This window comes from Rhodnius prolixus, unplaced genomic scaffold (genome assembly GCF_049639745.1).
Source record: "Rhodnius prolixus isolate KJV_2025 unplaced genomic scaffold, Rpr scaffold_8, whole genome shotgun sequence".
In the NCBI taxonomy this organism is placed as follows: Eukaryota; Metazoa; Arthropoda; class Insecta; order Hemiptera; family Reduviidae; genus Rhodnius; species Rhodnius prolixus.
Window position 1 is genome coordinate 32445330 of NW_027411593.1, and position 25807 is coordinate 32471136.

The following is a 25807-nucleotide window of genomic DNA, read 5'->3' on the forward strand; positions in this document are numbered from 1 at the left end:
AATAATGGTGGGCATAAAAAATAATAAAAATATTAAATCATAAAAATATCATAGAAACGTTTTTTTTCCTATAATTCATAAAAATTATTTTAATTAATAATAATACAGTAAAGTTCTTAGTATGTACAGTAATAAGGTTAGTCTGTCTCAAGATATATACGAGATATGTTTAGATACTCGTATGTTTAGAAATAATATTTTACTGTAACTATTAAGATATCAAGTTTAAAGTTTTTCTTATTTTAGGTTTGCTGTAAAATCAATCAAACATAGATAAGTTTTACGCAATATATTCTTAGCTGATAATACAAATTAAATAATTCGTTTTTGCACTTTGCTAAAGATAAATAACTCAAGAAAGTGGTATAGAGTTAGAATAATGTGGGGATGAAAGCACAGGATAAATACCTAGCACCGATTCTTTACAGAAGGTTTTTATACTTGGAACTATCATTAAAGAAAGGACAAGAAAGATCTCTTGGAGTCTTAAGATAGAAAGCCATGGTAGTTGCCTTTCTCTTTTCACCAAAGGGATTGATAAATACCTGACGACCAAGGTGAGCTTATGGTACAGGAAGTTTGGGTGTTAGAAGCCAGCAGGTTAGTAATAGTCTCACCAACACCGGCAAGAAGGGTTCAGAAGAGTGAGAGAGGAGGACATTCTGTACTGTCGCCATCTGTCTTCTGACACAATCCCTCGGACATTGGCATTTTCTATTTCTCACAATATTGAAGCCTTTTCATTCTCTTTTCGCGCAACTCCTTACCCTAAAGCTTCTACACAGTATTACATCATGTACCTTCTTCCTTTTTTTCTTATTTCTCTCCAGGTAACTCAAATAGCGACCTCTAAATCTTTTTAATTACATTTTATTGATAGACTTGTTCAACTTGTTATTAGTCTTGATAAGTTAGGAAGATGGAATACAATTAATTCATTGTAAAACCACAATTCGATCTATTACCCTCCGAATTTATTAGAAATAATTATAGGCACAAATTGTTATTTAAGAATAATATATAAAATTATGAATAACGTAATATGCAGGCAAACGCCATCTGCCAGTGTTTATTGAACATTAATTCAACCAAAAAACCAGGGCTTAAACATGTACTATTGTTGTCTCTTTTGTACTTTTGTGTTTGAATTATTCTTTGGCACAACATTCATTTCTTCAAAATATCATTATAATTATTGTCATTGATCTACATCTTAAGATGCTAAAGATTTCCATTATATTGTCTAATAAGGTTTCTTATACCCATATGTAAGGTAAGTGGGGGGAAGATGCCACACTTAACACTTATTTCCGTTTTGTAGGAAACTGGGTTATCGAAAAACAACACCAAATGTATCAACGTCCAGGTTGTTTTTTACTCTTTAATTACATATATATATTAGTATATTAGATTAATTGCAAAACCATTAAAATGCATTTGAATGAAATTTGGCAAAACTGGCATCTTCTGGTTTATGCGGGGGAAGATGCAACTATATCTTAAGATATAAAAGAAAGAAAAAATTACAAATTTAATGTTAGGTAAACAGCAAAATATTCTCATTAAACACTGAGGGGAAGGAACACCGAACAAAAGACATTTTTTGTTTAATTTTTAACATTTTTTGCAATGCAAATTGTCTTTGCTGCAAATATCATGTAGTCATCTCTTGCATGTTATGCATTGAAGCCAATCGCATTTTGGGCCCTTCCTATCATAAAAATATCCTTTACACTCAATACAAAAATCATCGTCCTCCTCTTCAATGTCACTCTCACCACTGGTCATTACCAAATTATCGGGAGCGGAGGATGCTGAAGATGAACTGTCCTTCCTTTTCTTTTTCTGCAGAACTTTTCCCCCTTTTTTGTCGGCAAAGCAGCCTTTCTTCTCAATGTCTCCCGTTTCTCCACCGTCGTAAGGACTTCAGCAGTTTGTTTCTTTCCTCGAGTTTGCTTGGGTTTCTGAAATCTGGGGATAGGACTAATTTCTTCAAAAGAAGTGATGGCACCGCTGCTGCTTGTTGAAGCTATTGCCAGAGATGCGTTAACTTCTTGTGTGGCATTCAAATTTTCTTTCATATTGTCAGAAATGGTATAAACATGTTCTGGAATTTTTTGCGTATCGTATGGATAAATTCCGCATGCAGAAAATCCCACGCTGCCATTTCCAACGGTGGTTGCCCTATTCCACGCGGCGCTCAGCGAAGACCCAAATTGAAGTCTGGTGATTCTGCGTCCCGGGTTAGAATGGATCCAGTTGTTAAGGGCCTGCTGCCAAAAAGTTTTGTCTTTGATTTCTATTCCCTACAACATGATATTAGTTAGTTTTTCCTTTTTATTTAATATGTTTTAATGCTGGGTCAATATGACCCGAGGTGACGGCTTATGGCACTTCACATAAGGTGACGGCTCAAGGGTTAATAATATTAATGTATTACACAAAAACTATATTTCGTGTGTCAGTAATTGTTTTATATTGATTTTATATTATAAAATATATCATTATAATGTAATAATGAATGAGAATCAATATGAAATTGAAACACATCAATAGGTGGCATCTTATCCCAAGCACTGGAGGAAGACGCCACATAGGTTTATTTTTGTACTAAGGCTTCAGTTATGTTGTTTCAAGCTAACACGTACTCATCAAGATGTACACGACAAAAATATCACGGAATTATTACGATTAATCTAGTCAATCCGTCACCAAACCTTAAGTATCGACAACGAAATATTATAACATGGGTACTCACCAAGTTCAAAGAGTTGAATTTTCAGTTTAACGACGATTCAACTAGATATAAATAGAAATACTCACAAGCACGGTATTCACAGTTGTTTACTACACAATTTTAACGTAGGAATTGCTGTCATCCAGTTGTAGATATGCAAAATCTGACGATACTTGCATCTTTCCCCCACTTACCTTATATTTTTTTTTATGTAAATTTCACTATTTTACAGGATTTAAAAGAACCCAGCACTAATATCCAATTAATAAATTAATATTTTTATAATGTTTATTAGGTTATCAGCTTTATATGCTCACCCCTTTGCTGTGGTGATAACTTGAAAGCAATAAATTTATTATTATTATTAAATTCAAACAAAAAACGATAGATAACAATAAAAATATCTCTTACAATACAAGAAAATAAATAAATAAATGAGAAAATAGCATCACCTCCGGACAGTGTTCTCTCGTTACAGACAACACTGTCCATCACCGGACAGTGAGCTGTAAGAAGCTCCTAGGAAGAGAAAATCTAAGGGCTAGCTGCTGGATTCGAACCCGGGACCTCCGCGTGGGAGTCCAGTATGCTAACCTCATAGCTAATCCCTTCCCTCTTCGTTAAAGTGTTTAATAACTGTGGCCATTAATTTTCATCAGATTAGAGAAAACAATTGCTTTCTTTTTTGAGATCTTTCACACTCAATTTACAAATCAAATAATAAAATCAAAATGTACTCGATATTTTTTCTTGATCTTTACAAAAACAAGAACTTATAACCATTAGCACATTAACCAAAACTAAATATTATTTGGATTGTGGTGAGAATGAAAGGTTTGATTGAGACTCAGCCGTTTCTACTCTGAGCTGAAAGACTTATCCGCCCCTCTCTACCACTCTCACACTGCTTATCTTCAGCACACAATCTATTTAATGATGATGATGGCAGCTGAATCAGCAGCCCAAACTCAAGCTAATTTTCTAACAACAACGGGAGGTTCTTCTTAATTCACTTTCACTGTCACTGTTAGTGAAATCAAGCTAAAATCAAGCTGTCCGTCCTACTTCTTCAATCAATGTGCACAGTGTTTACTACACCTTTTGCCGAGCTGGAAGGGTTGAGTTTTTTTCACCGACTATTATGGTGTCAATTTTTATTGAATGATCTAAAAAACAAGCTCAGAATGAGCAGCATGAATATTGGTGTACGAAAATGCAAACAAGAAATTTTTTATTTTTATTTACTATTTATTTCTGTATTTATACAAAGTTGCATGTTACGGAAAGAGTTAGCCTTTTACTGTACTATAAGAATTAAGATTCAAAAGTAATTAAAATAAACAAACTTATACAGAACTTAAACGTAATACAACTGCAGGTGAACTTAAAAAGAAAATGGAAAATGAAACTCAATAGAATATAAACTGTTAGTAAATAGGAATCTAGGTGGAACAAAATCATAAATAAAACCTTCGCATTACTGACTAAAACAACATTACACAATAGTTCTACGAGGGTCGTTGGAAAATTCCGTGCAAAAATAAAAGCTACTTAATTTTTTGGGGTAAACCTTTTTTATTTTTCAACATAGTCTCCTTTTAGTCTTATACAGTTCGTCCAACGCTGCTCTAGTTTGTTGATCCCTTCCGAATAATAGGATTTGTCCAAGTCTGAAAAATAGCCATTCGTTTCTGCAATCACCTCCTCGTTTGAATAAAATCTTTTTCCCGCCAGCCATTTCTTCATATTGGGGAACAAATAGTAGTCCGAGGGAGCCAAGTCTGGAGAATAGGGGGGATGTGAAACGAGTTGGAACCCTATTTCCATTAATTTTGCGACCACAACTGCTATCCGAGCAGGTGCGTTGTCGTGATGGAAAAGGACTTTTTTGTGGGCCAATCGTGGGCGTTTTTCTTGCAGCTCGGTTTTCGGACAGTCGCCATAATCTTTCCGGCCGAAGGAACGGTCTTCGCCTTTTTTGGCGCAGATTCCCCCTTGGTAACCCATTGTTTAGATTGTTCTTTGGTCTCAGGAGTGTAGTGATGTATCCATGTTTCATCCACAGTGACGAAACGACGCTTAAAATCCTGCGGATTCTTCTGGAACAGCTGCAAACCGTCCTTGCAACACTTCGCACGATTTCGTTTTTGGTCAAGCGTGAGCAATCGCGGCACCCATCTTGCGGATAGCTTTGTCATGTCCAAATGTTGATGCAAAATATTATGTACCCGTTCATTCGAGATGCCCACAGCACTAGCAATCTCACGCACCTTCACTCTTCTGTCATCCATCACCATATCATGGATTTTATCAATGATTTCTGGAGTAGTAACCTCAACAGGGCGTCCAGAACGTTCAGCGTCACTTGTGCCCATATGGCCACTCCGAAAATTTTGAAACCACTTATAAACTGTTCTAATCGAAGGTGCAGAGTCACCATAATGTTTATCAAGCTTCTCTTTAGTCTCCTGAGGCGTTTTGCCTTTCATAAAGTAGTGTTTAATCAACACACGAAATTCTTTTTCGTCCATTTTTTGAAAATCACTCGACTTCCTCGATTCAAACGAATGCCAAACACAAAGAAATAGACTGATCTGGCTGAAACTTGGTGTGTGTTCTTCCAAGAGATGCTACTAACTAAACATAACCTCGATACGCGCCAGTGGTGCTATCTCTCTGACTTTGCACAGACTTTTCAAACGACCCTCGTAGTGGGCACAGATTGGACATTACTCTTGTAGCGAAGTACTACGTAATCTCATTGCTTTAGTAAAAAAGTTATACACATTAAATACTTGAACTTTATTTGTACATACAAGTATGTTAGTTAAAGAAGTATCTGACTGACTATTAAGGTATCTATTTCTATATAAATAAACTGCAGTAAGGGCATTTTAAAAATATGTGTTAGAGAGATTGATTCCTCGCTTGCTCTGCATAATTTATAAGTTTCAGTTAGTTCAACGCTATAGCTTATCTTTTTTGATACAAACAAGAAAATTAGTAGATAATCAAATCATATTGATAAGTTTGTTCAATATCCGCAATCACTTCTCCGCCCAAATGTCTGAATTTTTCTTTTTAAGCTAATTTCTTAAATCGAGGTTAAAATATATATATATTTTTTTTTAAATTAATAAAACGTTTATTACTTCTTTTAAACATTAGATTGCAAATAAACAACCCCAAACATTTTAAGGGTAAAATCGAAAGCTGTTTGTTTCTTTTTTAAAACCTGTCTTCACAAGCTCAGTTTTCCTCATTTGGGAAATATGATGATTTGAGGTGAACGGCGTTGAAGTGTTTTAAAATCTCGCTTTCATCAGAGTTCTGTATTTTTTCGAAAAGTGATAATTTTGAATTAAAGACTTTACTAAGTGCTCTGTTTTCACTCCAAAAATGAACATTTTCCCGCTTCTTACAAGGCGTTGGATTTCGATCAAGTTCACGAATACCATCATGTGGTACATTCGTCAGTAATAATACTTAATTTTGGGTAGCCGTCAAAGCCGCCCATTACTCGATCGTGTGAATGTCCTTCAGCTGAAAGTTGTCCAATGTTATTCTTTCGCCTTCTGATAGTATACCTCTCCTATATTTCTTTTCGAAACTCTCTGGCCAACCATTTCCGGCTTTCTTTAAAGATCGTTTGAACTCCCATTCCGCTCAAGCTCATTTCTATGAATTACCTCTAACAGTCATTCCGAAAGTTTCTTTATTGTCCTTCCACCTCTAGTCTAAATATATTCCCTTCATCTAAGCTTCTCTTTAACAATGTCTACAACATGGCTTTTTGCGTGTTTCTGAGTTCCGCATTTTGCGTTATTTTCCAGTTGCTTCCTCCTACATTCGACCCAATTCCTGGTCAAGCAGTATTTAGTAAAATAGTTTTACAATAACCCATTGTTTTGCAAATTCTCAATCTCTCTTTTTTTTACAAAATATTAAATAAATTAAATGAAAATAACAACTAAAATATTGGACTAAAAGGTAATAACTGTTACCATTTAGTAAGTTTCAGCTAGTGTTTATTATCTGTAAAGGCTGTAGTGTACAGAAAGAGGATGAGCATTGTAAAGTCTGATCATGTTCAGAGGATATAAAACAAGTAAAAAAAAAAAAAAAAAAAAAAAAACAGAGAATACAAAGGGCAACGATAGGGGAAGAGGTATGTGCAGTACCAACACAGTTTAATAAAATGGACTTCCGTTACTACCTAGTCAATTGCAAACCCTTATTTAAGTATTTGTTTCGCTGGATATTGCCACAATATATTCTCCCATCTATGCAACTGATATGGAATTTATCTGGGACTTCTGCTAATGCAATTATCTAAATGCAATTATGTAAATATTATCTGTATTCATTCATTGAGACCACTTTTGCACTGCCTTTTGGCCATATTTGATTTATTTCGGCAACACAGTCCTATCCTGTATTAGCGCCTTGCTTCTTATAATATAGAGGCCTACTGCCGCAAAGGGTGCCAAAATTTCTTTCCTATTACAAATAAAGAAAAAACTGACTTTCTATTCTATTAAAAAATTGATTACGAGGGTCGTTTGAAAAGTCCGTGCAAAAATAAAAACTACTTAATTTTTTAGGGTAAATCTTTTTTATTTTTCAACATAGTTTCCTTTTAGGCTTATACACTTCGTCCAACGCTGCTCTAGTTTGTTGATCCCTTCCGAATAATAGGATTTGTCCAAGTCTGAAAAATAGCCATTCGTTTCTGCAATCACCTCCTCGTTTGAATAAAATCTTTTTCCCGCAGCCATTTCTTCATATTGGGGAACAAATAGTAGTCCGAGGGAGCCAAGTCTGGAGAATAGGGGGGATGTGAAACGAGTTGGAACCCTATTTCCATTAATTTTGCGACCACAACTGCTATCCGAGCAGGTGCGTTGTCGTGATGGAAAAGGACTTTTTTGTGGGCCAATCGTGGGCGTTTTTCTTGCAGCTCGGTTTTCAAACGGTCCAATAACGATGAATAATATGCACCTGTAATAGTTTTACCCTTTTCCAGATAGTCGATGAGGATTATTCCTTGCGAATCCCAAAAGACAGTCGCCATAATCTTTCCGGCCGAAGGAAAGGTCTTCGCCTTTTTTGGCGCAGATTCCCCCTTGGTAACCCATTGTTTAGATTGTTCTTTGGTCTCAGGAGTGTAGTGATGTATCCATGTTTCATCCACAGTGACGAAACGACGCTTAAAGTCCTGCGGATTCTTCTGGAACAGCTGCAAACCGTCCTGGCAACATTTCACACGATTTCGTTTTTGGTCAAGCGTGAGCAATCGCGGCACCCATCTTGCGGATAGCTTTGTCATGTCCAAATGTTGATGCAAAATATTATGTACCCGTTCATTCGAGATGCCCACAGCACTAGCAATCTCACGCACCTTCACTCTTCTGTCATCCATCACCATATCATGGATTTTATCAATGATTTCTGGAGTAGTAACCTCAACAGGGCGTCCAGAACGTTCAGCGTCACTTGTGCCCATATGGCCACTCCGAAAATTTTGAAACCACTTATAAACTGTTCTAATCGAAGGTGCAGAGTCACCATAATGTTTATCAAGCTTCTCTTTAGTCTCCTGAGGCGTTTTACCTTTCATAAAGTAGTGTTTAATCAACACACGAAATTCTTTTTCGTCTATTTTTTTGAAAATCACTCGACTTCCTCGATTCAAACGAATGCCAAACACAAAGAAATAGACCGATCTGGCTGAAACTTGGTGTGTGTTCCAAGAGATGCTACTAACTAAACATAACCTCGATACTCGCCAGTAGTGCTATCTCTCTGACTTTGCACGGACTTTTCAAACGACCCTCGTATTTAAAGTGAAAGCTTCACTGCGAGCCTTTAGAATGAACTTTACATTTCCGAAAGAAATAATTAAAGCAGAAATATAATAAGAATTCTAGCACAGTTTGGAATATATTTTGTAGTACATTGCTGGACTGGCTTTAATTTCAGCAGCTACCTTTCCGTTAGTTTCCAAATTAGAAATTATGGTATTTAAATTTTATTACCAAACCGATGATTCAGGAATGAAAACTGCTGCAGGTAGCTGAAATTCTCAGCGTTGTGCCTTCCAATTGCCAGTACAAGTTTTCAAGAGTCCACTTTCATGGGAATCAATCCAGGCAATTTATTCCCTGGCAAAATAAATTTAGAATTTAATATCAGAATGTTGATATACTGGTCCCAGGCTTGTCTTTAAAGTTTGTGACGTAACGTCGAAAAGTAGGTTAATCAGTCAAAAATGGTCACAATAACAATAAATTTAATAATAATGATAATAAGAGTGTTAATAATAATAATAATAACAAAGAAGAGCAAGAAGAGCTTCAAACAAGTGCAGTGGTGGGAATGTGGTAGTGGCGAGAGGGGTAATGCAGTCGGAGAGGGGTGTGGAGCAGTCTGGAGTACTTCAGTGCTGGAGTGAGAGCGAGACAGAGAGCGCTTTAGCAGCGGCGAAGATCTGAACGAATCGAGCTAACCGGCCGACCCGCTTCTAAGAAAACGTTCCACTCTACATCGAGAGAGAGAGAAACCGCTGACTCGAGCCACGAATAGCCAGGAACCATCGGCGGAAGTAGGTTGCTGTGCCGCCCCCATCAGGTACTGTGTGTGGTGTGGTTCCCCTGTCCTCGTCAGACCACCAGGACTTGCAGGGAAAATTTAATCGCCAAACCGAACAATTATTAACCCAACCTCCCCCCCCCTGTGCAATAGATTATTTTGTGTTTCGGTTATATTATATTTAAGGAATAAATATTTTAGTTCAGTCATTAACAATAATATCAGGTTATAGATTATATGTAAATTAGGTGAAGGATCCTTATTTTATTTTATTAATGATATTTCATTTTAATTTTTTTTGTCTATTAAATATAAGGTTGTAACACATCCTAGACTTAGTTATTTCTTGCCCTCATTGTGATTATTGTTATTGTGAGTATTCGTTCTCCTCGGAAGTTCCTTGCCCTAGTCTGACCACATCAGCGGAACCGCGTCTACTAGACGACCCTACCATTGGTAGTGTCACAAGTTAAAACCCAATTTGGTGTATTTGGTAGAAAATAAATTCATTTCTAGTGGAAAAATATCTGTAGTTTTTCAACAGTTTCATTTTGTAAAACCTTAGATTTGAGCAGGCGACGCACGTTGCAGCTCTGAAATTGGTGCGAATAACTTTATATTTCAAGACTGCAGTTAAATGACGATTACGATAACAAACTTCAAGTTCAATTTAACACTGCATTGCCAATCCGGAGTCAATTTGACTCCAAAAAAAAATAGGAATGGCCTCTGTTCCCCACATTTCATAGCTATCCCGAAATGCTCTTTGATATGCTATCCCCACTCTCTCACCATTCGATAGTCACGAGCTGAAGACCGTGGAATTCTTAGTTTTTTTTTGCTGATTAGTTTACTTGAATCATAAGAGTCATTTTGACTCCAAATTGGCATTTCACGTAAATATATCGGAGTCATTTCCACTCCTGATTGGTAATATAATCAGATTTTCTGTTATTAACTTGACTCCAGATTATTGCCTAAATGCTTATTTGATAAATTTACATAATTTTCACAGAAAGTATCAAGGCACAAAAAAAAAAGAAGCCTCTTTCTAGAATTGATTTTCTGTCCGAATTGCAGCGAATTGGGTAATTTCCGATTCGTGTCAACAGCGCACAGTAATTGAAAAAATAGTAAATGTAATTTAAAAAATGAAAATTTCCCTGATCAGATGGCAGTCAATCAGGATTCTAGAAAATACTGAAATTACTGCGATCCTAAGTTGAAGTTAATTCCTTCTGCGAGAAATGTTAAAGCCGATTTGTGGACAAAATTTGTTTTTTCGTTCTTAACTCCTATTCTTTCTCATCCTTTAAAGCAAATTTTATTATTAAAATTGAAATCAATATAAAAAAAAGATAAAAATAAATTATGGAGTCAATATGACTCCATATTGGCAATAACTGACTAAGTTCGAGCTTTGGCAATGCAGTGTTAAATTAAATTAATCGTCCTTAATTTCATCTTTAAAAATTTCCAAAGGAAAAGATGGCTATAATTTTACTTTTAAACATTTGCAAACTTAACAATTTCTACAATAATATGACAGAGTGCAGAAATATTGACGCGAATTATAATGAAATTAATTAACTTTAGAACTTATGTAATTCATTATTACAAAATTTCGATATATTGCTTTCTCCTTTACAAAAGGCCTTATTTAAAAGGCTATCAGAATATATACTTGGTGGAGTCCTAACTTATTAGAAAGTCAATAGCATTCAGAGCTATAAACTTCAACAAATATCCTCGACGCTACCTCCTAGCAATGGAGCTTGACTGGGTTTATTAAATGGCTGAAGTTATTACACCGAAGGCGAAAGATGCTCTATTTATCCACATGATTGTTTTGCTTTGATATAATATTAGATGCTTGCTCCATATTAAATCTGCAAATAAATAATAAACAGAAACAAGTAGCTCCGCGCAATTTGCTTTCATTCTAATTTTAATTAATCCAATTTTTAAAAAGTTGATTTGAGTTTAATACTTCAAAAATGTTAGTTAAAATTTAAGGCTTTCTATTATGTGGAAATTTATTAAATATACCGATTTTCTTGCGGCAAATAGTTGTCTTATTTTTAAACTTTTGTTGTGCTTTAGTTGCTCAAGCAGTCTCTATCTTATTCTTTGATTCTGCGGAGGCTACTTTTCCTAGAGTTGTTGTTAGAACCAAAGGCAAATTTCTTCTATCGGCGCCTTACAATAATCTTCTGGCCGTTTCCTCTTTGATCTGCTCTTCCGAGTGTTAAATGAAGTATTTCTCTTTCTACGTCCTCCCAGAACTCATTACTTCCTTCAAATTTCCCTTCTCCAATCACTTAATTTTTCATTATTTTGCCCATTCTCATCTTTCAACTATTTTCGTGATTCTTCACGTTATCCATCTTCTCCGAAAATCTTTTTCCCATAATTCAAACTTATTTTTTGCAGTCCCTTCGTCATTATTCAGGTCTAAGCCTCATTCGAAACAATGGTTTTAGAGATTCTTCTGAACATTCTTTCCTTTATTATCAATAACAGCGAACCATAGAAAGGACGTTCTTAGAATTCCAATTTATTTTTCCTCATGATTCTTTATTGCCCAGATCATGTGAGTTATTATATGCAATTATTTTGTCGGATTTTTTTGTCTTTTATCTTTCAATCTTCATCTATACTTCTTCACACCCGGTGGTTAATGCCACTTTTGGAAGCACTTGAAGCAAAGAAGGGCTTCTGGGCTTCATTGGGATGAAGTTCAAGGCCAGAAATCTCTTTTCTGTGCTTCCCAACTAAATAAACTGTAGAAATTTCTAAGAATTAACTTATTGCTGAAATATTTTTCATATATTGTGCAGAAAACTCTTCTTATGAATAGAAAATCTCATATCATAGATTTTGTTTTTTTCTTCACTTTTAAGACCAACGTCCATAAAGTGTTTTTCCTTTCTTTACGATCCTCTTTCCTTTATACATATCGAGATTACGCAAGTACTTAAATATGAAGAATATAAGAGAGTTGTGGAGTTATGGAAGAGGAAGGGTGACAGCGTTTTATGATCAATGGCCGCCGACTTTAGCTGAATGTGGTATGGAAGGTAGGTAGGTATGTATATCGGTTGTTGTTGGGGTTTAGGCTTGTTCATGTTTTACGATGTATTCGTTGCTGTTGTTGTTGCTGCTGGTGGTGTTCTACTATAAGTGTACAAGCTAGCTGCAACAATGTAGTATGTAACCTATTCCACGCCATCACCTTTGCTATACTTTCATTAAACCCAGTTCTAGCGCTAACCGCACTTCCCCATAGTCAAGGCAACAAAGTTATGGGTTACCCATCAACAGATTATCGCGCATAAAACAGAACCTCTAGCACTTACTATCAAATATCTTAAAACTTTTATTAAATCTTCAAATTTTCTTTTGAAAATCAGTTTTATTAATTAAGTTTTCTCAACAAAATTTAATGGTCTTAATTCCATGTACTGTTAAACTGAAACCTAAGATTTAATTTCCAAATTATTATCCTCATTTTATAAATATTGTGTAAAATCTGGAGACAAGGGATATTCTACATTGATTATGGCCTTCCACAGCCCCTTTCTACACTTTTTGGTAACAAATATTACATCATTTGCATCTGCAATCATCTTCTTCTTCTTAAGAGGCGCTACAACTCATGTAGAGTCTTGGCCTCCTCAAGACATGCCCGCCAGGCGTCTCTTTCCTGCGCAGCCGCCCTCCAGTTGCGGAATCCTAACATAGATGCAGCATTCCTTTGCCACACTATCCTCCCAGCGCAGCTTTGGCCTGCCTACCCTCCTGGATCCTTGCATGTTTCCTTTCAGCACTTTCTTAGGGTACGTTCACAACGGAGCTGTGAGCATAGATGATAGCGGAGATGATAGCAGTGATGCATCAGCGCTTATAGAATAACCTAGTACATTCTTATGTGAGCGTGCACAACGAAGCTTCGACTAGTGACTCATACTCGCTGCTATAAACGAGCATAGATGATAGAATTGAATTTTTCATTTTTCTGCTAGCTGAACTCCAGTATCGGAGCTTCAAAATGGACGTCGAAAAATTATTTAGTGCTGTCTTTACTCAATATTTTTGGTTATTATTTTATTATTTACTTTAAAACAATATTTTGTTTTTTAAATCGTGCTTACATTTATTTTCATGTGTATTTATTTGTTGTTTTTTTTCAATAAAATCATTACTTGCCTAAGAGTAATCACTAGTTTTTCTTCTATGGTTATAGGATTTCCATGACAATTTTTCCAAAGTTTTCTTAATTTTGACCTTATTTTTTCTAAAATATAGTCGAATGTGGGTGGACCCATCCTCACATATTCAAAAAAAACGATCCGGATAATTTCTAAGTTCCTTATATAAATAGTGAAATTCACCCAAAGTACTTCGTTTTTTATTTATGGGATGTACATGATATTTTCTTAAGCGTTTTTTCTTTAAAATATACCATTTTGTTGCTGCTGAACATAAAAACTCTTCTTCACTACTCGACATGTTGCATGTATCACAGCTCCGTTGTGCACACTAATCAGCGATTATATTTTACTCTATCAGTTATCATCTCTGCTATCATCTATACTCACAGCTCCGTTGTAAACGTACCCTTAGGAATCTCATCTTCACTCATCCTAGCTACGTATCCTGCCCATGGAAGTCTATCGAGCTTTATTACTTTTACTATATCAGGATCCGTGAAGAGTGTGTAAAATTCCTGATTTTTCCTACTTCTCCAATTCGGTCCATCGCGTGTAGGACCATAGATTCTACGGAGTACCTTCCGTTCAAAAAGCGAAAGGGACCGTTCATCTGCCTTGGTCATCGCCCACCCTATACTGGAACCATAACTCAGCACTGGTCAGATGAGGGTTTTGTAGAGAAGGGGCTTTTGTGTCCCGAGAAATGAGTCTACTTTTTACATACCTTACTAAGTCAAAATAGCATTTATTCGCGGCCATGAATCTCTTTTGTCTGCAATCATAGTTATTTCATATAATTATGGTTTACTTCAAGCACAATGTGGTGAAGAATAACAATGCCATGCTAATCTTTTCTGTATCGTTCCAATTTTAGTATAAGCACCGTCGAAGCGAAGGATGTACTCGTAATTAGCTATGAGGTTAGCATATTGAATTACCCTGCAGAGATCGTGGGTTCGAATCCAGCCGTTGGCCCATAGATTTTCTCTTCCTTAGGAGCAAATTGTGCTACAAAAGTCCTGGTTTTTGTTTTTATTTTTATTTTTTTTTTTAATTGCAGTGAAATTAGAATCAGGAGAGGCATCATCTCCGTATAATGATTTTGCGAAAGTAACATTTCTTTATTGAGTCAGCTGCTAAGAAAATCGCGTGATAAATTGTTCTTTTAAACTAGTAAGTGACTGAAATTAAATGATTAAATTAAATTAAAACAAAAATCAAAGAAAATTAAGTTTATAATAATATCCTGTTGTTTTTGGCACATAAAAAGGAAAATACAGAAATACCAAACATCCGCCCTTTATTATTCTCTTTGTGTGTGTACTTTGTGGTGAAATACTGTGGCTGGAATGTTACAGAATTTTTCGTTTATTTTAACCAATTTATTTACAAGTTCCAAAGAATTTCACTTAGTTTCCATTTGTCAAAAAACTTTCTTTTAACTCGTAATAAAGTTTTTAAAATACGAACAGACAAACACGTTAAAAACAATCTAGAGAAATGTTTTTCCTTTTATTTTTTGTGACTTTTTTTCTTTAAAATGTTTATTTTTCAATGTAATTTTGTACGCAAACAACATTACGCGACAGTTATTTAATTTCTCTAATTTCTGTAATTGTACAGAAATATATAAAAGCTTACGTTGAAATTTGATTCTTTTCTTTGATCTGTTTTACTATTTTGTATTCTGATTCTGATCAGTCTAAGTGTAGACATTGATTTCAAATAGTTATGTTACTACGATTGTATTTTATATAACCCCTCGCTCGACCAATCAATTAGATAAGCAAACTTAAGATAACACATTTATTATCAGAAATAATGAATGTGCTATTGTGTGAAATATACAAATGATGAAAATATTAAATGAAAAATAATGATTTAGGCAAGAACTGAGGTACAGGTTGGGGCAAAAGGTATGAACCGGTTTTAAAGGGATGTAAAACAAAAACAATTCAACTTACTGAGATTTTGTTTATATTGTTTAATTCAGTACAGAATCGAGTTTTTTACATTAGGTTTGAAAGATGGTATCACGTAGGTGGCGGCCGTCAGCCGCGATGCACTCTTGAAGGCGAATTCTGAAGTTTTCAACCGCTCTTCTGCACATTTCGATGGGTATTGCCGTAACTTCCTCTCTGATTCTGTCCTTAAGTTCTTCCTGGGTTATGTGGACGATGTTTACAAATTTTTTCCTTTATCTACCCCCAAAGAAAAAAAATCACAAATGCACAAATCAAAGCGAGGAAGAAGTGTGGCGATCGTCACTGTCACCGCTGAACGCTATGTGACAATGTTGGAAAGAATAAGAGATAGAAAGGTTTTAAAACAGGGCAAAGTTTAATAACAACAGGCTGATTCAGAGATTTGGAAGGCGAATAGAATCCTCTTCTAATCTTTCAGTCTATCTGGTCTTTGATACGTTGATATTTTTATCTTTAAAACAATCATTTTTACATAAAACTATTCTTTGAATAGTAAATATTAAGCTGACCCTTAGAGACTTTCAATCTTGATATTCAAAAAGCACAAATCATCTTAATTTCTGTACGCATTCTAGTATTAACATTGATCTTTTAAATTAGATATTCTAATATCTTATCTGTGTAAAATTTTATTTATATTTCTAAATAATTATTAAACTGTTCTTTTACTTTTATGTAGATTATCAACTTATAACTAAAGTTTCTTGTTTGTATGAACTAGCAGCTATTTATTTTATTAAAAACTTATTAAACTATGAAACGCAGCTACAAAGTAAATGGACCCAGAGGCTCTCAAATATCCATCTCATTACAGTTGAGCTTGATCACTGGCAAATATTCTATGTTCAATCATAGAAAACAAATAGATAAATAGTGAAATATTATATTGCTTTTTGATTTATTTAATATTCGTCTTACTGTGTTTCTTAACCTGGCAAAAGCTATCATTTTTTTGTAATAAAAAGTTTATTTACTTTAAATGAAGTTCTTGAAACTATTTTTGAAAGTTAGAAGACAGATTTAATGAATTAATTTTAGGTTTTTGCACGCGGTATGATTGTTTATCAATCAGTAGATTTTTCGGCCTAATGAGGTCACCTTCAGCACTACATCTAGTTGCTCATTATTGTTGGTCATGTATTGATTATTCCTTACACCTTATCTCTAACTTTAATTACATCTCATGTCTTTTCCTACTTCCAATTTGCAGTTCCTAAACTAAAAAATTCTAATGATTCAATAAATTTTGTTCGCATAAATATGAAAATCCACAAATGAAATACTGTTTCAGAATACAATTATCTAATTTCGGTTCTATTAAATGGACTTAAGTTATCAGCATTAAGGGAGAAGTTAGAGCAAAGAGAACATTATAGGTTTCTAACTAAATGTGCATGAATGTTGTGGAAAGTGTAGGAGGAAGCCAGTTATAATTAGTGATATAATCTGGAGCACTTAGTTTGAGTGTACTTAGAGCGGAAGGGAGTCTTTATTCGGCTGTTCTTGGGCGAAGAAAAGGGGCCTTTGCATGGATATACACATATATATATTAAGGGGCTGAGTGAAAGTAAAAGGAAAGTAAACTTAATATCTGCTGGTGGCCCCTTTATAATAAAGGGACCAGCCCAGAGTACGGGCCAGTGGCATGGCTATCTTCCTGTCCCTGTCCGTAGCCATTCTTCCGCCTCCCACTGACTATTCACACCCCCATATCTTTCTCATTCTAATTTCAGTATTTCTCTTAGCCTCTTTTTTTCTTTTTTTGCTCTTTACCCTTTTGCAAACCCATTGTTCCCCTTCGTCCAAATAGAAACAAAAGGCCCTCCAGGGAAAAAGTGAAATCAGCAGAATTGGCCCAGGTTTTTAGAGAGTGATGACCTTCTTTAGGTGGGTGAAGAAACAAAAAAAGGTGCATTTGTTGGAAGAAGTAAGCAGTGGGGATGGAAGAGTATGAAGGGCGATTCGACCGTACCACAAGGAGGTGGAGTCGACCACATTGCCATAATGGAAGAGTTGATTCGAAGAAAGACTGCCAACACTAGATGATCTCTAATATCTGGTAATTACAGCCATTTTGTTCCACTCTAACCCAGCCGTAGCGCCTGTCTGCTTCTTTGTCCTCATACTTAACCTCAAGTTTAAAGTACCTGAATGGCTGTCCCTTTTTCTCCAATAGGCTTCTTCTTTTGTCCACATCATTAAAGAACAAAAGTTTATAAGGGTTGCCTAATTGCAAATTGAAGCGCCCATCTTATAAATTTTATCTAAAACTTAAAAAGTGTCCATCTTTTTTCCCTCCATCAATTGATGATGTTTGTGTGATTCAAAATGTTTCAAAACCCTTGGTGGGTCTCTTCATCTAACTTCTGAAGAGAACTAACTGACAATATTTTTATCGTACTCCAGAGATTAGTGGATCAGAGTTAAATCATAATTGTCACACCAAACATCCATAATCTAGGAAATAGTGTCAGGCCAGGCGACAAAATTGTGAGTATTTCTTTCTGTTGGAAAAAAAATGAATCCAGTCTTTAGTAAAAAAAAACCATTAAATTAAAGAACAGGACAACCTAATGTCTGCGACTTTCATCAGCGGTATTAACCAACACTATGGAACTAACTACATTTTTAATTCCTGGTTAACTTTGTGGTATTGTGGTTAGACTGGCCATCGGGCTGCATTGATTATATTCCAAGGAGTGTGAGTCAGTGGACGACTATGGTGGAAGTTGAGGATGCTGTACTTAATCCTTTGAAGTTCTTGCATATATAGACCCACCACAATTACTACCTCACTTATTTACTGCAAAGATGGTGCCATCTAAATGGATCTATGAAACTGTACAATGGCGCCAAGAATTTTTCCATTAAGAGTCTGCACAAGAACATCATCGAATCTATGGTTTTTACAGGCGATCGTCAAAGAGAAACCTGTGTTCTTGTCGCGGAATTTCTATTATCTCAAATGAGTTCAACTTTCAATTGTAACTCTATAGTTCCTCATCAAGAGGTTCAGGCAGAATTTGATAGTTTTCAGTGAGGTACTAAGGATTGTCTGAGGAGTTTGAAGGTACTTTTGGATTAGATATTCAGTTGACTTTCTTTTTTTTTTATATTTATTTTTCAATAATCTGCTTATTAATTAAGCTCTCCAAAGTTGTAATTGAAGATTGTAGAGAATCGGTACACATAACAGCTTCATATCCTTGGAGTTTGGTGCAACTTCCTTTATATCCAACAGCTCGGCTTTTGAAGTCCAGCAAGTACTGCCTTACTGAAGCTGTATTATTTCTATGACGCTGAAGTAACCAACTCCATCACCCTGTTTGTGCCCGTATGTGTAGATCAGTGGTTCCCAACCTTTTTATGACCTGGGACCATTTTAATATTTTTGTTGTTAGCAGGGACCACAAGGTTCAGTATCACAATAAACTACCTTTAGATTTTAAAAATAAACTTCAATTAACATTTTGATTATGTTTTCAGTTAGAAATTTGATTCTTTTCTTTGATCTGTTTTAAGATTTTGTATTCTGATTCTGATCAGTCTAAGAGTAGACATTGATTTCCAATTGTTATGTTACTACGATTGTATTTGTTACAACCTCTCACTCGACCAATCAATTAGATAAGCAAACTGCAAGATAACACATTTATTATCTGAAATGCATTTTGCATTTTCTTAACAAGATGGGTTATCCTGGGATTGATTAGATTGTTTAAAGCGACACGCACATCATCATTTGCTTTTAGTCGACTCCTGGACTTGTTTTTAGACGCTCTACGCTCGCTCAACATTTCACTCACCCCGCCATCGCCGCACACGTGGCCGCGTGTCAAATAAATATATTATTATTTTAAAAATGTTAAGTGTTTCGCGGACCATATTTTAGTTCTTGCGGACCACAGGTTGGGAATCACTGGTGTAGATGATAAAAGCATCTTAACATGCTCTAACTCCTGAAGTGCCGCAATCTTATTTCCATCTCTAAATTCTATCCATTTTTATTAAAGTAAACATTGCTGAATTAACAGTTTCGCCAAGAATAATTCATGGCATTATGTTATACCTTCCGTAAAATTAGAAGCACTGTTTATTGATAAATTTTCTATTTTTATTAGTAAATTAATAACTTTTCGAGTAGATTTGTGGTTTTCAGTGACATAATACGGTATTATTTATTCAAATACTTTGAAATTATTATGAAAAATTAAATTATTTGTCTGCCTTTAAGTGAAACAAATAGTTATTTATTTAACAAGTGTGGAAAATACTTTACACTAGAGTTAAATATTATATTTTTTCTGCAACCATTTATTAACTAATAAAATTAAAAATTTCATTTTTCTGCAACCATTTATTAACTAATAAAATTAAAAGTTTCATTTTTACAGTCTACAAAAAGTAATTTATTTAGTATAAACATTTATTGTTATATTACAATTATTTACATTACTTACGTATTTACACTACTTATGACATTTTCTGCTGTTTCTTTTATTGATGGAGGAGTGTTTTCTAAACAGGCATCACTAGAATCCATTTTAAATTTCTATAAGGTAACACTATAACCTTTTTAACTGTTATAATTAAAAATATCAAATTATTTATTAAAGTATTATTTTTATTTCTACATTCCTTTCAATTTTTATTTTATTTTTTAATATTCGTTTTTTAATTATTTAAATAAAATAAATTTAAATAAGCTTATTAGAGTTTTACAGAAAATATTTATGTTAATAACAAAACTTCTTATATCAAGGAAGCACAATAAAGTTTTTCCACTCACTTGTGCGGAAAGTGACACTAATGGGAATTTCCCCCCACTAGTGTGGGAAGTTGGGCATTACACAGCTGATTTTAATTGAGTAATGAGAACTTCCCTAGGTGGTTGCAGAAAAACAATATTTTGTATTAGCGCCGCCCCTCAAGAATGGCCACTCCTCTAGCAACCCTCCGCCATTGTTTGTAATATAATTTTATTATGATTATAATTTTTTTTACTTTAATTTTTCTTTAATAAATCCAAATGATGGTAGACATCAAGGGACGGCGAATGATGTAATCAAGAAAATGGTAAAGGTAATAAAAGGAATAGGGTAGATTGCGTGCAGGAACATGGAATGGTTCTGGATGTGCATGTTCGCGTGTTTTGGCCGGCCAGCGATGTCCTCACCCCTGACTCTCCGTCAGAGGAGTACACAGTCCCCTGTAAGTTGGATAAGATTACATTTCACCTTGCCGTGTAAATGTGAGTGACATTATTTGTTGTTGTTTTCTTTGTACCAACAGCGCGCTCTTTTCTTTCGGAAATAAACTAACTTTATAAACTTTTATTACTCTTTGTTTTCTAAGCATTTCCGATAATTAAATCAACCTAATAACGAAGATATTGTTCAAATATGTAAAATTATGTTATATTTTTATTAAACCTATCAGTAAGGTTTCTTTTCTAGTTTTGAAGGTACGTAATAAGCAATTCGCCGTGATCACTCAAAGTTTCGTTGTCCATCTTTTATCACTACATCAATTTTAGTTTTCCATTTATCAGTGATCAGTTCGCTGCTGCAACCATTGTCCACAAAACCATGAGCGTGTTAATTTTCTTAATAATTTCAATATAATTATTAATATTTCAGTTATAATTAAATTATTATAAGATCAATACAAAGTAGGTTCCCATCTGTAAATAATTTATGTATATTAAGTATATAAAAAAAATAGAATCAAGTTTCTATGAGGGCCAACAAAGTGAATCTTTTTTTAAAAGGCTTTGTTGCGTGTTTTGGACCAGTATCGGCTCACTACGAAGGGTGACCTCAAGCAAAAGGACTGCCTCTAAAGGCAAAATGGGTCCATACACTTTATTAACCATATTATTTTTAATAATAAATGAGGGAAGGGATTAGCTATGAGGTTAGCATACTGGACTCCCACGCGGAGGTCCCGGGTTCGAATCCAGCTGCTGACCCTTAGATTTTCTCTTCCTAGGAGCTTCTTACAGCTCACTGTCCGGTGATGGACAGTGTTGTCTGTAACGAGAGAACACTGTCCGGAGGCCGCCAGTGCACTGAAAAAAGCTCCGGGCGCCAATAACCTTAGATGTTGACGCGCCTTAAATCATAAAAAATAATAATAATAATAATAAATGATTAAAAATCAAGAAATTGAAAAAGTTGAATAATTTTTTTGATTCGCACGCTTAATCCGTACAGTTTTTCATTCGCGTTTTCGAAAACTGAATTTGTTCTTCTAATTTAAAAAGTTGTTGCAGTGTAACTCCATTCTATTTCTTCTCTCTAGCTGACTTCTTTCTTCTAACTGTCAATCCGTCCATCTATCCATTCTTCCTTCTGTCCATCAATCCTTTTAAACACCATTTTCCAATCCATCATCTCTCCAATCATGCATCAGTCCTTTTAACTTACTATATATATTTTTGGAACGTACTTTCTAAATAGTACCCCCAAATCATCTATCAGTTCATCTATCTTTTTTATTTATCACTTGTACAATCAATTGCTCATTCAGTTTCAGTTTCCAATGTCTTCACTTACGGAGATGGCAGTTTTGTTTTGGTTTTACATTTACAACTTCAGGAGGAGTTTTGAGAAAACTAGAATAGTCATGAAAAATTAAAAACCGCAACAAAAGCTACAGCTTTATTGTTTTATGCATCTGAATATATTTATCAATCTAATTAAAATGAAAGCAAATGTTTTGGATGTTTTTTGAAGTTTACGCATGTCAAGTATTCAAATTAGAACAATTTAATTAATTTTAAAAAATGTTAATAATACAAAATAACTAAATACAACATTAAACAATAAATCAAGTTAATATGTACAATGTTGAGTGATATTTGGTTTGGTGGATGAGATGTAAAAGCTGAAAAGATGAGATGATAACGGATTTAGTTTGGGATAAAGTTTAAAATTTCTTTAAAGAGAGATTAATTTGGCCAACTTGAATGTTTTCTCTTAGGAAACTTTATTTTCTGACTAAACGGAGAGAGTTTTTAAGATGGAAAGGAAATTCAAGGAGAGAGACTGAAAGAATTGTGGAGGAAATGTAAGTTTTGTGTTTAAACGGCTAATTAGAGTAACAGAGGACACAAATTGTTGCTGATTTCCATACAGATCGTAGAGTTCTGTTGTGAACTCCCTCCGGGTTCCTGGACACTCATCACTTCGTTTTATATCATTAAACTGTTTATTATCTTGGATTTTTTTTTTTTTATTTGATTAAGAGAAAATTTGAACAATTTAATCTCAGATTATTTCCTAGGTCCTCTTCTTTACTCCTTAAATACAGCAGACATGCCTCAACATCCAAATACCATTCTTTCTACCTTTGCTGACGATACTGCAATCTTATCTCCTCATTCCGATCCTCTTATCGTTACACGAGCTCTACAAACAGACATCAACCACTTACAGGACTTGCTTTTCAAATGGAGAATCAAAACCAACGTTACGAAGTCAAAGTTTATACTATTTACTCTCAGACGGAAAATCCTGCCTCCTATCATCTTGAACCAAACTCCTATACCAACTGTGGACAAAGTACGCTACCTTGGACTGCAACCTAGACAAACGGTTGACATGGAATCCCCATACTAGACTCGAAAAGACAAGAAACTAACCAACGATACAAAACTTCTCACCAGACTACTTGACAAACGTTCGTAACTTAACCTACATAACAAAAGACTCTTATATCTACTGTTACTGCGACCTATTTGGTCATACGGCATCGAAGTATGGGGATCGACTAAGCGTTCCAACTCACTACGCCTCCCAGGCATTACAGTCAAAAATACTTCGATAACTTCTTAACGCTCCGTTCTATGTATCTAACCTCACCATCCATAATGACATTAAAATCCCTTTCATTAAAGATCTTGCTATCATTCGTTTTCTCAAATTTCATTCCTCTACAACAGCCCATCCTAACCCTCTCATAGAACACCTATCTTCCTCCACATTACCAAGTAATCCTCTAAGGAGATTGAAGAGAAGATGACTTCGTGATCTATTCTTATCGTGAGAGCAGTAGAGCAAGCACGTTACTGGAGTGACACCACTGGGTGCCTTCTACACTCGTGATTTTCTTCTATTTCTTTTACCATATTTGCTTGTTGCAACAACTGTTGCAGTGGTAATTTACAATAAAAGATGAAAAAAACAAAAAAACATTGAGAATAGTACAGACAAAATCTTGGAAAATGTAATTGGAGTTAGAAAATTCGCTGGAATAAACCCTTTTAGATAAAGTTAATGTCGTGATTAGCCTCCATTGAAACCACCTAGTTATAACCTTTCAAAGTAAAAGTAGAGTAAGACTAGCACTTTTTATCTCAAGTGAAAAAGATTTCTCGTACTTTTTAAAAAGAAAAAGAAAAAAACGAAGTACTTTTTAAGACAAAGATGATGTCCTAGCTAAACGTTAAGCTGAACTAGCTAAATAGCGAAGACAAATGGATGAATACACATTAAAAATAATTGTATTATACATATTTATTAATTGATATTATACATGTAAGATATTTAATTGTAATTTCCACCCCCGTCTTTCTGCGCATGCTCGTAGCTTCGAGTGACGAGTGGGTAGGAAAAAAAGGACAGGTTAGGATTGAAAAGAGTGTAGTGAATTATCGGCTTTGAGTGTCGTTTTATAATGCGACCGTTTTATAATGCATGTTGAATTACAACTAGACTGAGTTTCTCTGAAAAAGAAAAGAGATTTATTTGGCATTAACAACATTCTTAAAACATTAATTTTCAATACATAATTATTTAACTATTCTTCAATACCTGAAAAAGAAATGTAAGATATTTAATTGTAATTTCCACCCCCGTCTTTCTGCGCATGCTCGTAGCTTCGAGTGACGAGTGGGTAGGAAAAAAAGGACAGGTTAGGATTGAAAAGAGTGAAGTGAATTATCGGCTTTGAGTGTCGTTTCTCTTTTCTTTTTCAGGTATTGAAGAATAGTTAAATAATTATGTATTGAAAATTAATGTTTTAAGAATGTTGTTAATGCCAAATAAATCTCTTTTCTTTTTCAGAGAAACTCAGTCTAGTTGTAATTCAACACGCATTATAAAACGGTCGCATTATATACATATGTTCATTACATATGTATTTTTTTTACACCAATCATCAAAATTTGTACAATATTTTTCGTTTAAAAGAAGTGCCTAAAATTTCTTTAATCTTCAATAAAACTTCCATGAAAGCAGAGTATTGATTTGATTAGAGGTGTACATTTAACAGGATTTAATGAAGATCATAAAAGTTTTACGGGTATTTAACCAATAAAATGAAGTAGGTTAACACAATAAATCTGTGGTTAACGAGGTTTTTACTTAAATTGAATTTCTTTTAGAATAAAACACTACATAAAAGTAACCTAACAAAAACTTTAAATTAAAATGAACGGTTTTATTTAAAAAAAAACTAAAATTCTTAAGTTTTATTAGGATGAATATAATTTAAAATTTATCCTCTTGCGCCTGAAGCAAACCTAAATTCTGACACCTTAATTCTAGGGTTTTCCTCACAATTAATGTGTAAAAATTTAAATTTTATAGCTTAAGCATTCAAGCTAAGACTTTTATCTCATCACGTACAATATTTAGTATAAATTTCATTAAGTCCTGAAGAAAACTACTCCTACTAGCTACAAAATTCTTCGCATTTTCAGGAAGTTTTGCCTGATAATAATACACCGCCTTGCATAAATAAAAACATATTTGTAGGAGGATCAAACCAATTTCTAGTTTCTGCACATTTTAGGTATGCAGTATCTCAGGTACTTTTTAGAGATATAAGTAAATCATTGCCGTGCGTGAACAACAACTTCGTACACACTCCTTTAAAGAGTAAACCTGGTTCCTGACTTCGATCAGAAGACGCTCTTAGAATTAAAATAACAATTTGGCCATTTAATTTAAACTCGCCTAATTTGCTAGCGCAACAAGGAGAAATTTAAGCCTCTCTCTTTGGAGACATGCCTTGAAGTTGGTCTTAAGTTTTTTACCTCTATTTTCTGAGATTTATTTTATATTTGAGATAATTTCTGGCAAAGATATTTTTGATTGGATACTTCCAAGAATGTGTCTCAAGATCTCTACGAAGTAGAATATTGCGAATATTAATTGCAGCTCTTAGAATATTACTGGAACAAATTATTAAAGGATTTAGTTTGGACTTACGATATATCATTGCTGAGGATTCTAGTAGAGCTTAGCAATTACTTACTTCGTAATGCTTAACAT